This window comes from Melozone crissalis, unplaced genomic scaffold (genome assembly GCF_028551555.1).
Source record: "Melozone crissalis strain CALT ecotype California unplaced genomic scaffold, PUWL_Pcris_2 ptg000027l_1, whole genome shotgun sequence".
NCBI lineage: Eukaryota > Metazoa > Chordata > Aves > Passeriformes > Passerellidae > Melozone > Melozone crissalis.
In genome coordinates, this window is record NW_026535805.1 from 65,098,156 (window position 1) to 65,111,746 (window position 13,591).

The following is a 13,591-nucleotide window of genomic DNA, read 5'->3' on the forward strand; positions in this document are numbered from 1 at the left end:
CTTTTATTTAGAGCTGGAAATTATTTGGTAGATATATCTGCTTATTGAAACTAGGAATTTTTTTTAATTGGCTGCAGATGGAATTTTTTTTATTATTTAGATTGCATATTAAAAGAAAATAGTAACTCTAATGTATTTAAGTAGTTGGTCTATTAAGTGTATTAATGCTAGTATATAGCTACTTGTTTTCTCCAACTTTAAATTTACAAAACAGAGATTGTACCCTTTTGCAGTAAAAAAAACCCCAAACCAACAACTCAGAAACACCCTGTGAAGGTCCTTGACTTTCTTTTGGCCAGCAGTAGTTGCTCACTCCTGCCCGTGGTCTTCACCATTTCTCAGAGTTAGCTGGAAAAGAAGCAAGGGAGGAACATTTGGTTTGTCTGAATCATTTCCCTGGTTTGGTGGCCTGGTGGTGATGTCTGAGAGAGGGGAGGAGCTGCCTCCTGAGCAAACTTGCTGACCTGCCCCTGGGGCCTCATTAAACCTCAGAGAAAACCATAAAATAAGCTGAATCTGTGATGCAGCTTGAAGGGGCAGGTTTGGGCAAACAGAGAGCTCTGAGTGCCCCTTCTAGACAAAAAGCCCCCTTGCCCTTTCCTTCCTTGCCAGGGATGCGAGTGCCACCAGCCCCTGCTCTGCTTCCCTGGGCTACTGCACCCACCTGCCAGGGCAAACCTATGTTCTACCTCAGAAATGTCTGCACTTTGAACTGCCACAAATTAGTTTTTAATTAATGTCCCCTCTATTGAGTTGCTATGCTAGGTATTTATTATGTTTATTATGATATTTTACCATGTGATATTCCTTAAAGGCAGATTTGTACTTAATTGAATATTTTAGAGATAATTCTGGTATTTTCATGCTACTTTGGCAAGACTAAGCAAATGTTTGCACTTTTTTTTACACACTGGGTCAAAAGTGTTGTTCTTTGTTTGAACTGAGGAAAGACCCCCTTGAGAATCCCCATTTGCTATTACTGGGCAGCTTGGCTGCTCTCCATGTGGCCCAAATGGTATTTATATGGCCTGGGTATAGCTAGTTTGTATGGGGTAATTAAAGCAAGAATGTAAGTTGAAACATGGTCAAAATAGAAAAATCAGATTGAATTGTAACTTTAAAAATGGCATTACACTGTGAAGGCTGAAGAAGGATAAACTTGTCTTTGATTTTATTCAGAAATTACCTTTTTTGTATTATGAACAACATGGAAGTGTGTAAAAACATTCTGTCCACACGTTTCATATTTTTTTCTGGTATCTTCAGTATTGTGTCAATAGAATGGAATAATTACAGAGAGATTCAGAAGAGTGCTTTCTAATTGATTGTTGGCTTAATGCTGCCAGTATTAGAACTGCTAGGAAGAGGGTGCATGACAATGCAAAATAGATGTGATCTCCTGAGGCTACTGGAATTAAAAATACTGACAAGACTACTAAGATTTACTTGGAAATTTCAGATATATCCATAATTTTCAGCAATCCAGTTTTTCAAGCTGTTTTTTAAGATAGCAAATCAATTCAATTTAGGTAGAGAAAGAAGAAAAGAAATGGGCAGGGGAAGAAGTTTTAGGCTAGTATTGCTTAGTTCTGCTTTTGCAATGTGAGGGAAGAGACAATGTGTATTGGTTGAGTCAAGCTATGGAATATAATAAAAATGTATAAGGCCTAATGTTTATTATTAATCTTCTGTTATTCTCTTGATGCATTCTGTAAGGTAACTTGTGCATTCTGTAAGGTAGCTTGTCCCCTAATGAGCAGTAGCTCCAAAACTGCTTTTTGTTCATAATTTTGATATCTGTGAGGACAGACATGATGTAAAAAGAAAAGGGAAGCAATAATCAGTTCCCAGATGTACTCTTCTCTGCATGCCATTAGGCTGGGTACTTTAAGGTTGAATGTCTTCTAGTAGCCACTTGCACTACTTTTCATAGTGAGAAAACAACTTCTCCCAAGAGACAGGAACGCCCAGTTGCCTGCCTTGAGGCTGTCTGCACTCCTGAGGAATGGGGAGATAAATATCAGAGGAGTCGTAAGGCCGCTGGTCCTCTGAGTGTTATTTTACTGGAGCAGGAGGAGCTGGAAGCAGAGTCAGAAAGCAGCTAACTTATCTGCTCTTGCAGCCTGTTGTTAACCTCAGGAAGCAGAAAATTCCATTCCAAGAGTTGCAGCTTTTTCATTGAGGTGACCTGGGATTTTCCATGAAGTGGAAGGAAGAGCTATTGCTTTGTCTGAAACCAGGGATCCAGTCTGCAGCCAAGTGATAGAGTGCCTGAATTTTTGTTGTTACTCTTTATGCAAGCCAACAGTGTTTCCATTTTAATAGTAAAATGTCCTTAGCATTCTACAAGAACAATTATCCATGTAAATTCTAGCACCTCCAAGTCTATTGGAATCTAATATACCTGTCACTATTGGAAAGAAATGGGAAGTACAAAACAGTTGGAAATATATTCCAACAAAATATACCTAGTGTATGGGGAAGAGTGACGCATAGATTTACAATGAATAAAAGCTTTTGAGTCAAATTTAGGTGTTATTTTTAGATGCAGTAATTCCTTCAATTTTCCACATCCTTTGGCTTGATGTTGGTCCTGAATTGCAGAACTTCTTTTTGAATTGAAGGAAACAAAATGGGCATTCTTTAGTAAGGTCATTGGCATCTTAGACGCCGGATGTTATTTATTGGCATAATAAACATAATACAAGCTCACATGCAGTGCACCAATGAGGCTGCCTGCCCTGAGGAAAGTCCCTAAAACTGCAGTGATGGGGAAACCACACTTTTATACTGGCTTATTAGTTCACCTGTCCAGTTTGTTGGTTCATTCAGAGCCCTCTCTCTCACCCCTGTTTTCAGCTGTAGGGTCTTTGTAGCTGAGAGCTCAGCCCTGCACTGATCCTCACCCAGCACAGGGGGTACCCAGCTGGGTGCTCCTGTGGGAGAGGTGCTGAGTGGCAGAGTTAGAAAGAAGCTTAAGGCACTTTGGTAAAACACAGGTGATTATTCTGTGTTGGTTTTCAATTATGAATATGCACACTATTTGTATCCATTTTCCTGAGAGGTCTAATCTGCTACAGAACAAAATCAGAGTCGTGTTTTTCCCTACCCATAGCTATTTGAAGTTTTATGGTTTATTTCTTTTTAAATCTTTCAAGAGCTGCTGCTGCTGCTGCTGCAAAAAAAACCAAAACAAAACAAAACAAAACAAACCAAAACAAAAACAACAAAAAAACCCCCATGAACTTCAGTGTTTGAATTTTTTAAAGAAAAATAGTCAGTGCTATTCTTCACTTAAAGGTGTTTGTTTCTGCTGAGCAGAAACTGGAAACAAATATGCTCAAGCTGAAATTTGGAAGCAGACTATCTGATTTGGAAGCAGACTATTAGAGACTGTCTAATTTTTAACAGTGAATATTGTTTACTGCTAGAAGGACTAGCAAGCCATTAGAATTTGCTTGATTAATGGTCTTGAATCACAATTTTATATATTTCTCAAAGGGATGGCTCAGCTCTGACAGCAATAATTGCCTTAAGACAGGAATTTCTCTGTTGTTGTGTGACTTATCTTGTGTGAGAAGTTCAGGAATGATAATGTTTCTTTCTGGCTTTCAGTTTTTTCCTCTGAGAATATCAGTATTTCATGGACATAGAGTTTAAAATTAAGCATCCCCATGAGACAGAGAAGTGGAGAAACAGTATTTATTTTACAGAATGGTACATGGGAGGAAAATAAGACTAATTTATGCCTGCGTAACATCAGAATTTCTGTGGTCTTTTCACAGTAGTAATTCACAGGACTGCTAACTTTAAAAGCAAACAAAACTAGTGCATTTGTTTCAGTGGTTCATGCTGAGCCATAAACTAGCCAGCTTCATATTTTGGTGTCTTCTTTAGCCTACTCTAGAGGAGAAATGTAACTTTTTATTCAAAAGTCCAGTTGAAACTGCATATTCTTAAATATTAAAAAGGAAACCAAGAAAAGGTTGCATCTCCAACTGCCACTAGTCCTCTAAAATATTTCAATGTATCATAGCTCTTCACACAGACTGTGCCAACCATTAGTTTGATTCAAGACCTTTGCTACCTCAGATTTTTGTTAGTGCAGCATGCAGATACATCTGTCGTGCTCTGTTTTATTAGGCATAGCACAAACACAGGACAAAGCATCAGTCCTTTCCCAAGGTCATTTCTGTGAAAAATAATCAGTAATGAAACATGTGGCTGTGCTGTCAACAGCCTTTTCATTGTTTGGTTTCAGCAATAGATCCCCCTGAGAGAAATAAAGCCAGATTTTGCCTTTTCTTGTAATTTCTCAGACTGCAGAAGCAGCAATTGCATCTCTGAATTCTGTCCATGCTGGTAAAAGGAGGGGGATTTAGTTGTGTTAGTTTGGTTTTGTTTTGGTGTTGGGTTTTCTTTTTTTTTTTTTTTAAGATAGCATGAGAATTAGAAACCATTATAAAATAAAATTTCTAATTTCAAAATAATTTCTGTAATGGATGAATATTGAAGGACTCTGAAAGTGGATAGGACAAAGAGCCACAATCGCACCATGGTAAAATTTCCATGTATAATTTTTGGCTAGCCTACAGACCTAAAACTTTGGAGCAGCAAATCCCACTTGAGTCCTTTTAATGGCACTTTTAATGGCTGGTTAGAAATATTGGTGACAAGGGCAGCAAAGGGATCTAAAGACTTAGTAAGACAATACTGTAGTGCATTTGATTGAATTAACATGTAAATGTTTTCCTTTCAACTGTAATGGCAAAATAATTGTTAGTTAAAACAAATCCTTAGCTCTTGGAGAAGGATATGTAATAAGCTCTGTGTTCACCAAAGCTGTACCTGAAAAAATAGTTCTTAAGACATGTGAATTCAAAGTTCCTGTTAGCAAATCATACATATTTGTGCAAATCAGATATTATTTTAATTAGATAATTGATGTATCATGTAGACTTCATTATTTATATTTTATGAAGCATGGGTTTATGATCAAGGAATGTTCTGCATCCTGTTCAACAGATTTCAATATTTTTGTGGTCCTACCATTTACTTTTGGTACTGAAATTACAGTATACTAAGTACTATTGACTATCATACCCCCTCACTGTGTAAGAATAATGTTTTAATTTCCCATCTCAAAATGCAGTGGCTTTTTTATGTGCTGCATGCTAATGTACCGATAATAAAAATATCTCAATATAAATTAGAGAAAATTACATATTGAATGTAATAATTAGACTGGGGAAGATTAACCCAAAAAATGAAACACCAATAAAAAGAAGAATGATATAATTTTGTTTGTAAAAGAAGTTCTAGGGCTAAATCTGAAAAGGAGGCAAAAAACACCCCAAAAACTTGGTTTCTCTAGTATTCCAACCAGTGTTACTGCTAACAGATGGTTACTGTAAGTAGTGCTGCAGCTGCAAGTAGGATTTGGTTTTATATTTTTAAGTGGTGTCTGTGTCTGTTTGTTCAACAAAGTGACACATTTTTTTTACAAAGCAGTAGTTAAAGCAGCATTAAAGTGTCATTGACATCATCCAGTTACTCCACTGACTTGATTATATAACCTCTTTTGTGCAATTTTCATGCTCTGCTCTGTTTGAATGTTTTTACTATGCTGATGGCTGTTTTTCATTTCCTGCTGGGATGACCTTGAATAAAAAAAGAATAAGAATAAAGTAGACATAAGCAATGTAGTCTTGCTGGCATTTGCAGATCTTTTGTTCTGTATTGAGAAACATAGCAGTTTGGTGTTCAAGGTATAGGTTATTTCTGCTGAATAGTAATTCATCTGCAGTGGTTAGGAAAAAAATGTGTCTTATTTTGTTCTTTTGAGTTAGCAATGGTAAAATCATCTGGTTATGACAATTCCTACCTTACGAACACGTCATAAAAGTGTTAAATGCATGATGGCAATTATGTAAACTTAAATTATTGATTTACCTTTTAAATCTAATAGATCTACAAATCTAATGTTTGTCTATTAATTTGCTCCCTTCATTTTTTTTTTTTTAAGGAAAATGAGATTAGCTAGTTTGCACCATTTTTCCAGATCCAGTGTATATCACACAGCTGAAGGAATTTATTTTCCATTTTGTCACTTCTTGTTGCCAGTCAGCATTTCATAACTAGCCTTACAGATGTATGATTGCACTGTTTCACATAAGAAAGACTGTTTATATCACTCAATAGCAGAATGTTATGACAATGATAAATGCATAATTTTAAAGCTTGCATTATTTCTCCCACTACCTCCTTTTAATTTATCAGATTAAAGTAATGAAGATTGTATTACCATATACTTTACAATCACTTATAAAGGAAGAGGTTTAGCTTTAAATAGTTTTCACTGGACCTTTAAAAAGCATCTACCTTCGCAGCAGAGGTTGGACATTTGGGAACCTGTCCATTTTTAAAATACTTAAGACAGTAGTGTTCTTTCAGATTTTCTTTTCAGCTTCTACTGCTGTGGTGATTTTGCTTAGCTGAGGAAATAACTCTAAATTTTAAGTTCATTCATGTCTTGAATCGATGCTGGTGAACCCTTGAAACAAGGTAATGAGATACTCGCCTCCTTTTATTTTTGTTAATAAAAATCAGGATTTGGTTTTATTGGTAAATGCTTTAGTATTTTGCTGTCAAATGAGAACTGGTAATAAAAGTCATAATGGGTCAGCATGGCATTTGAAACAGCGTATTTATGACTAAGTTGGTTTCATCCAAATTGCCTTTGTCTTGTCCAAAGCTAACAGATATACAACTATTTTCAATTACAAGCATGAAATCAGATGCTTTCAATGACAGGCTAAAAAAAATGCAGCTCTTCAAAACTTCAGTTTAAATACTTTGTTCTAGTGTGCCAGTGGTAAATTTGCTTTATTCTGTATTTACAGATACTGGTTTTGGAGACAGTCCTAGGATTAGGTGGTTTTAAGGAAAAATGTTTTGTTTTACTTAGTCTCCTTTTCATGTAGTGTTCTTTAGCATGAATGTGTGAATGTGATCTTTACTCTGTGATACCTGGGAGCAATATGCTGGTCAATAGTCCCTAGAATAACTATAAAAAATGTAAGTGCAACTTGGTGTTTAGGTTGATCTGTTGTTTACATTTAGTGTTATTAAGCAAAGTAAGAGGATATTTTCATTTTTGGACTAGAAAAGCTTAAAACAGATCCTCGGAGATGAACAAATTATTAAAGAGATCTTCTGAAGTTGGGAAGTTCAGGCGATATGAAGTAGTAGGTCTAACCAAAAAGTACTAAGACATAGCTTTATGTTGCACAATTGGTTGGTGTCAGTGCAACTAATGAGTGCTTGGTTTGACCAGCTGTGTGTCTTCCTCAGCCTTAACAGTGAAAACAATAACAAATTTATTCTTCAATGTGACAAGGAAATGGGATCAAAAGTCTATTTTTTTATTTATCTTTTTCAGTATCTATTGTATTTGTGAGGACCCTTGTGGCAGGAAGGAATGATGAATCTGACTCCATGTTCTAAGAAGGCTAATTAATTATTTTATGATACTATATTATATTAAAGAATACTATACCAAACTATACTAAAGAATAGAGAAAGGATACTTACACAATGCTAAAAAGATAATAATGAAAACTCTTTGACTTTCTCCAGAGTCCCGACACAGCTTGGCACTGACTGGCCATTGAGTCAAAACACACCAGAAATCCAATGAAACAATCACGTCTTGGATAACCAATCTCCAAACACATTCCACATGAGCAAAACAGAGGAGAAGCAAATGAGATAATTATTGTTTTCATTTTTCTCTGAGGCTTCTCAGCTTCCCAGGAGAAAAATCCTGGGCAAAGGGATTTTTCACAAAATGCGAATGCCTCAAGTATCAGGAGAGGTATAAACAGAAGATCAAATTAAATGTTGTGCTTAAAATCTTCCTTTTGCATATAGAATTCCCCTCTCAAGCATTTTTTAATAACAGGAATTAAAGTGTCCAAAGCAAACTAAGCTATCTCCCTTACTTAATCTAAGATTTTGGGGCTGTGTGGGTAATTCTAGATTTGAAATCTCTTTAATTGTCTCATTTCTGTGACATGCAGAGTGAGTTTTTTTGTGAATGTCCTGATGTTATGCTTTGCATACATACAATATCTCCCAAGATAAATGTTTTTAATTACATTGTCACTTAATACAGTGTTTCTATATCCATGTTACAATTGGCTAATTATATGTGTATATATAGAGAAGGATGACTGTAGAAGAAGCGGTAGCATAACACATTAAATTTTGGGTTTAATTTTTTTATTAAAGATCTTATTATTGGGTCATTGGGTCATGACAATTTTTTTTTGTGACACAGATTAAAATTGAGAAAATGAAAGCCATTTTTAGTATACTCTAGGCAATGGGGGGGGGAATCTTTGGGGCATCCTCCAAGCTCTAATAAGTCACAGGATGCCCGGTCCTCAGGGAGAGATAAGAAGTACATGGCTGGGATGGATTAAGCAGAGGAGAAGCCCTGGTGTCTTTCCTACTGCTGCTCCAGCAGTTCTTTATAAGGAATTTTCACATTTGTTCTGCTTAGGATGGCACTTTTTGTAATAACTGCTGACTAATGAGTGCTTATTTTTTGAGATCAGTAGGTTACCATTGATGGAGTGATGACTTGGAGTGACCAGTTTTGGTGTGGAGTATGCACAATCTGCTCCAAAGGTGGCTGCCTTTTGATGTGCACATGATATGTTCTTCACAACCTTACTTTAAATCCAGTTGATTTAGAGCAGTTAATGATTTTTCTGAATTTGATGAAGCAACAGAATCTTTAAAATTCAAGCATATGCAAAAAGGGACCTGAAATAATATTATTGAAATATGTCAAGTCTAACCCTTTATAAAAGTAATGAAATTATAATCCTTACCTTTGTGCCCTGTATGTTGCTTAGAAATAACTAGAAAAAAAAGGAATAAAGGAAAACTGCACTTTAGGCATTTTATATAAAATGTTGCACTTTTACGTTCAGTGCATGGTTTGATCTAAGCAAAAACAATCCCTTCTGTCATAGAGATTTCAAACAGAAACTTCTTTAATTAGTTCTTCTTGTAAGTTGCTTCATGTTTAAGGTCAATTTTGTACTGTTTGCTGTGTACCCTGTGTGACTGTCATATGTCCAAATATTTATTAAGGTCTTTAGTATTTATAAAGTGTTAATTTGTAAACTTGCAATGAATTCATATGGCCCAATGTTGCCATACCCCATTAGGATGTTTTAAGAGAGAAACCCTATCTTTCATTACTGCACACTGCCAGTGCAAGCTTTAAAGAATGTCCTGTCCTACAGTGCCAGGATGTGCCATGGAAGCATTGGATCTTATGGGACAGCAATGGTTTTTAATTTTTATATACTTAGAAATTTTCACTGTGTTTAATGAAATAAAAATATTGTTAAAAGTTAATTTTCAATATTAAATTAGAAATAGTTACAAATGGTCAGTGTAAAGAGGTAGATAAATGGATGCTGTTAGCTCAAATACAGAATTTATTAAGAACAGGATTAATTTTCATCCAGACAAAAAGTGTCTGCAGTACATTTCTCATTTGCTTTGTGACAGAAAAGGAATCATACACAAATATTATATTTACTTCCATGCCATCCATGTGGGCCTTAGGGATCTTCCCAGAGCCCTGTTCAGGTAACGGAATGCGGGAGCCAGCAAGGCCAGAGTGTGTGTGCATGCCCTGCCTGGCACATGTCCTGGCCATGGCTGCTTGCAGGGCCGTGGGACCACGGCCATTCCCAGCCGCTGGAATGTGAATCTCAGGAGCATCCAATTGCTAAATTGACCGCCTGCTCCCTGGCACGTTCTTGGCCCACGCAGCCTCGTGCTCTGCCGAACATTTCCTGGTCATGCTCCATGGATTAGCGCAGAACAGAGCTCCTGAGTGCAGCCAGGAATAAAATAACCCTTGAGAGTGTTCAGTTTGCTGGCTATCATGGACGTGTTTTGTTTGTTATTCAAGCAAGACATGCTTCAAAATGTTGGGTTTAGCTTCTGGGGAAGCCTGTGCAGCTAAAGTGGATTTTTCAGCTTGAATTATGTTGTCTAGCTACAATTGTAAGAAGTAAATGTTTTCACTTTGAAACACATAGTAAAAGAGACAATCTGAATGAGGTGTAAGGGGTTTTTATTTTAAAAACCAAATGCATGACATTTAGTTTTGAATTGTTCGGCAAAAGTTGTTAAATACCCTAAAATTCAATGCCATCATCACAGGTGTTTGCATTTCTTTAATTGGTAATCTCATTTAGTGTTTAGAGATTAGGAGAGGGAAAAATGACAGTGACAACTGAGTGGCTTCCCTGAGTCTGCTGTTTTAACCTCCGGGTGCACTCTGGCCGGTCAGTGGGAGTCAGGCTTGCTCTGGTCCAAAGCACAGCATCCAGCCAGGATATGTCAGTTTGTCAGAGTGAAATGGGGAGCAGTGAACAAGGTGAAAGAGAATTGAATGGGCAGGGAAGAGGCTTTTGTGAGTGAAAGTCATGTGGCACAGTTGGGCCGGAACTAGTCAGGAAAAAAGGGTCAAGAAACCTCATCATGCTGATTGACCACACATTATTTCAGCAACACAAAATGCCTTTGAAGATCTGCTCCATAGTGGCCTATTTGTGCTACCCATACTCATTTTTCAGTTTTAACACAGTCCTCATTCCTGCCATTCACTCTCCAAGGGGACATTTCTGATTGCTGTTGGACTTTTGCTCGGAGCTCTTCTGTTCCCTGAAACCATTCTGTTATCATAAGCTGGATATGGTGTCTGTGCTGTGGGGGCATGGCATTTCTCTGATTTCTGCCAATTCTGTTGGATGCAATCTCTCACTTCAAATAAATAGTCTTGCATATCTTTTTCCCTAGCAGTTGAAAACTTGGTTTACAGAGTTTTCCTCTACTGTTTATGTGAATTGTATATACCACACCCCCTAAACTGATGCATGCAATGAAAATTCTATTTCCTTTATCCACTTGTTTATTTTCTTGTTGTATAGGGAAATTATTACAATTTGACAGATTTCTTCTTTAGAAATCTTCAGTGGTTATGATTTAACTTCTATCTTCTTAATTTGTGAGCTGTTTAACTCTTTATTTTGGGGGATTTTGTGCTGAAAATTAATGAAAATACTTTGAGTGAACACTGATAAGTGTTACTTCCTTTGAAGGAGGAAATATTCTTTGAATGAATGGACCAAAATTTTAATCCTACATTTTAGTAAGGTTAACATTGTTTTTTCCCTCCAATTTTAACTGTAGTACTGACTTTGAACAATACATATATATTCTTCATAATTTTACTTACAGATACAAAATACACTGTGCTCTAGAGAAAATTTATGTGCTGTGTTTTATTGCAGCTCCTTTTTCTCATATTTTTATGTAGAATGAAAATGAATGGGTAGAATTTCAAACCTGATGTCTTCTTTAGCTTTAACAATATGAGAAGGGTAACAGTGTTAGGAGTTGAGATAATTATCACTATATATGATGTTACATGCAGCTTGGTACTGCATGCAATAATGCATGTAATTACTTTGCCTGGTGTTCCTAATCCCCAGATATCCTCAAGAGTTACTGCAGAGTAGATTGGATACATCAAAAGGGGGTTGATTTTGCTGCTGACCCAGGGGGCTGGCTCCTTGCTTGCATTCATGAAGTTAAATTTTTATTTATTGTCTTTGTGCTGATGTAGGGAATAGGCCTACTTGTCATATGGATGAATGTACATTATTTTATATCTAAAAAAAGAGGGTTTTAGGAGCTAAATATTGCTAGTTGTAATGGTAATTTGAGGCTTTTGAGAAACACTGTTTCCAATATTCCATTCAAGAATATTGAATTTTTGCACTTTTGAATATTTTAATCAAAACTAAAATGCTCTTTTGGAACAAAATAAACTTTCAGATAATCTAGAAAAATCAAGAAAAGTAAAGTGGTATGTTGTGTCCAATGATTCTTACTGAGGGATCTGCTGTATCTTCTCTCAGTGCAGAATATGACATTCCATGGTTGTTTGGAATATCTTGGCACCTGAGGTTCAGAGGCAGCATCTCCTTCTCATCAGGAACATTTGTGTATGACACATAAAACATCTGAGTGATGAGCAAAACAATGCTGTTAAAGTAGAACTAAATAAGTGCTTTTGTGAAGAACAAGTTAGGGTTTTGAAAATTTGTGTTTCTAAATCTGGAAATCCTCAGTTTGCTGAGTGTTGTGTAAAGGGGCTTTCCAGCACATCTACAGGCAGTTTAACTACACATCCAAATAAAAGATAGAAGTTTGCATCCCTCATTTTTTCCAGTCACTGATCAAGTATTTTGGTGGAGTGTAATGCAAACAGAACCACATGTCTAATCCTTTCCCTGCAATGAACTGTAGGCCACATCCTAAACCACTAACTTAGAAAAAGTCCTTCTGAGGCCATTATTCCAGAGCTGAACAAGTCCTGTGGGGTGGATTCATGAGGAATGATGCTTAAGTATGTTCTTCATAAAAGACTTCAGATAGCTATTCCTGCCATTAGTGCAGCCTCAGCCAGTGGGGTTGTATGGGATTGGGATGCAGCTGACTGTGTTTTGTCTGCTCTTCTGTATTTCCTTTAACCAAATTGCAGAGAGACTTTTGTTAACATATTACCTGTTAAAATGCAGAGCACATTTGTTTTAATTGAGACTAGGCATGGTGCAAAGGTTACAGTTGTGACACATTTATATCCTACTTTTTGAAAGTGTGGTAAGTGTGTGTTCTAAGATATGTGATCATAGTCTTAGATTTTACTTACTTTCCATTTTTTCCCTTCCGTTTGCTTACCGGACACTATAAGTTTCTGATGTCCTTGGCCTGTTGCTAGGGTAGAGGACAGACTTATCACCCTGTTTCCTCTCCCCTGGCCCTGTAGTCCTCCTCTCGCCTGAGTGTTCTTTCAAAAAGCCTGTCCATTTTGTTTATCAGGCAGAAAATTATTTCCTGGTTGTTTTGGGTTCTTTTGCATGGGTTTATTGCTGGTTCTGACCAGTTGGTTGAAGCAATTTTGAGCTGCTGCAATACAGTAGCCAGACATGGAGTCAGGGGAGAGCAGGAGGTGGCAGAGGTGGGATGCCCTGTTGCCTGCTCTCAGCAGAGGAGAGGGGTGAGACTGGCACAGCCAAGGTGATTCCCCACATTTCTGCTCCACTCCCGCCTTGCTCCCCTTCCCTGCTTTCTCTGCAGAACTTTGCTTGAGAAAGAGATTTGCTTCTTTTTGGAGAACTTCTCATTGGGCTATAGAGCTAACAGGAAATGGAAGGGGGTAGAAACATAAAAAATAAGAGAAAGTAAAATTAAATAAGGAAATGTCTAGCTTCAGGCAGCTGGGTTTACATGTTTTAGAAGCAAGACAACATAGGGCACTTAAACCTCCTTACTCAGAGCTAAAGAATTAAATAGCTTAAAAGTCTTAACTTGTCTCTTCTTTTTCCTTAATTTTTTTTCTGATGCAAATGTTTCTATATCTGTTTATTTATAAATAAGCATTTTTGTCCTACAGTATTATTTACAAACGGCATTTAAAGTACAGAGACAA

At 36.9% G+C, this 13,591-nt stretch overlaps 1 protein-coding gene across 1 annotated transcript in view; it reads left to right on the forward strand.

Annotated features, from left to right (window-relative positions):
* PXDN (peroxidasin) overlaps nucleotides 1-13,591 on the forward strand; it is an 83,351-nt gene that overhangs the window by 12,583 nt on the left and 57,177 nt on the right. The window lies entirely within an intron of this gene.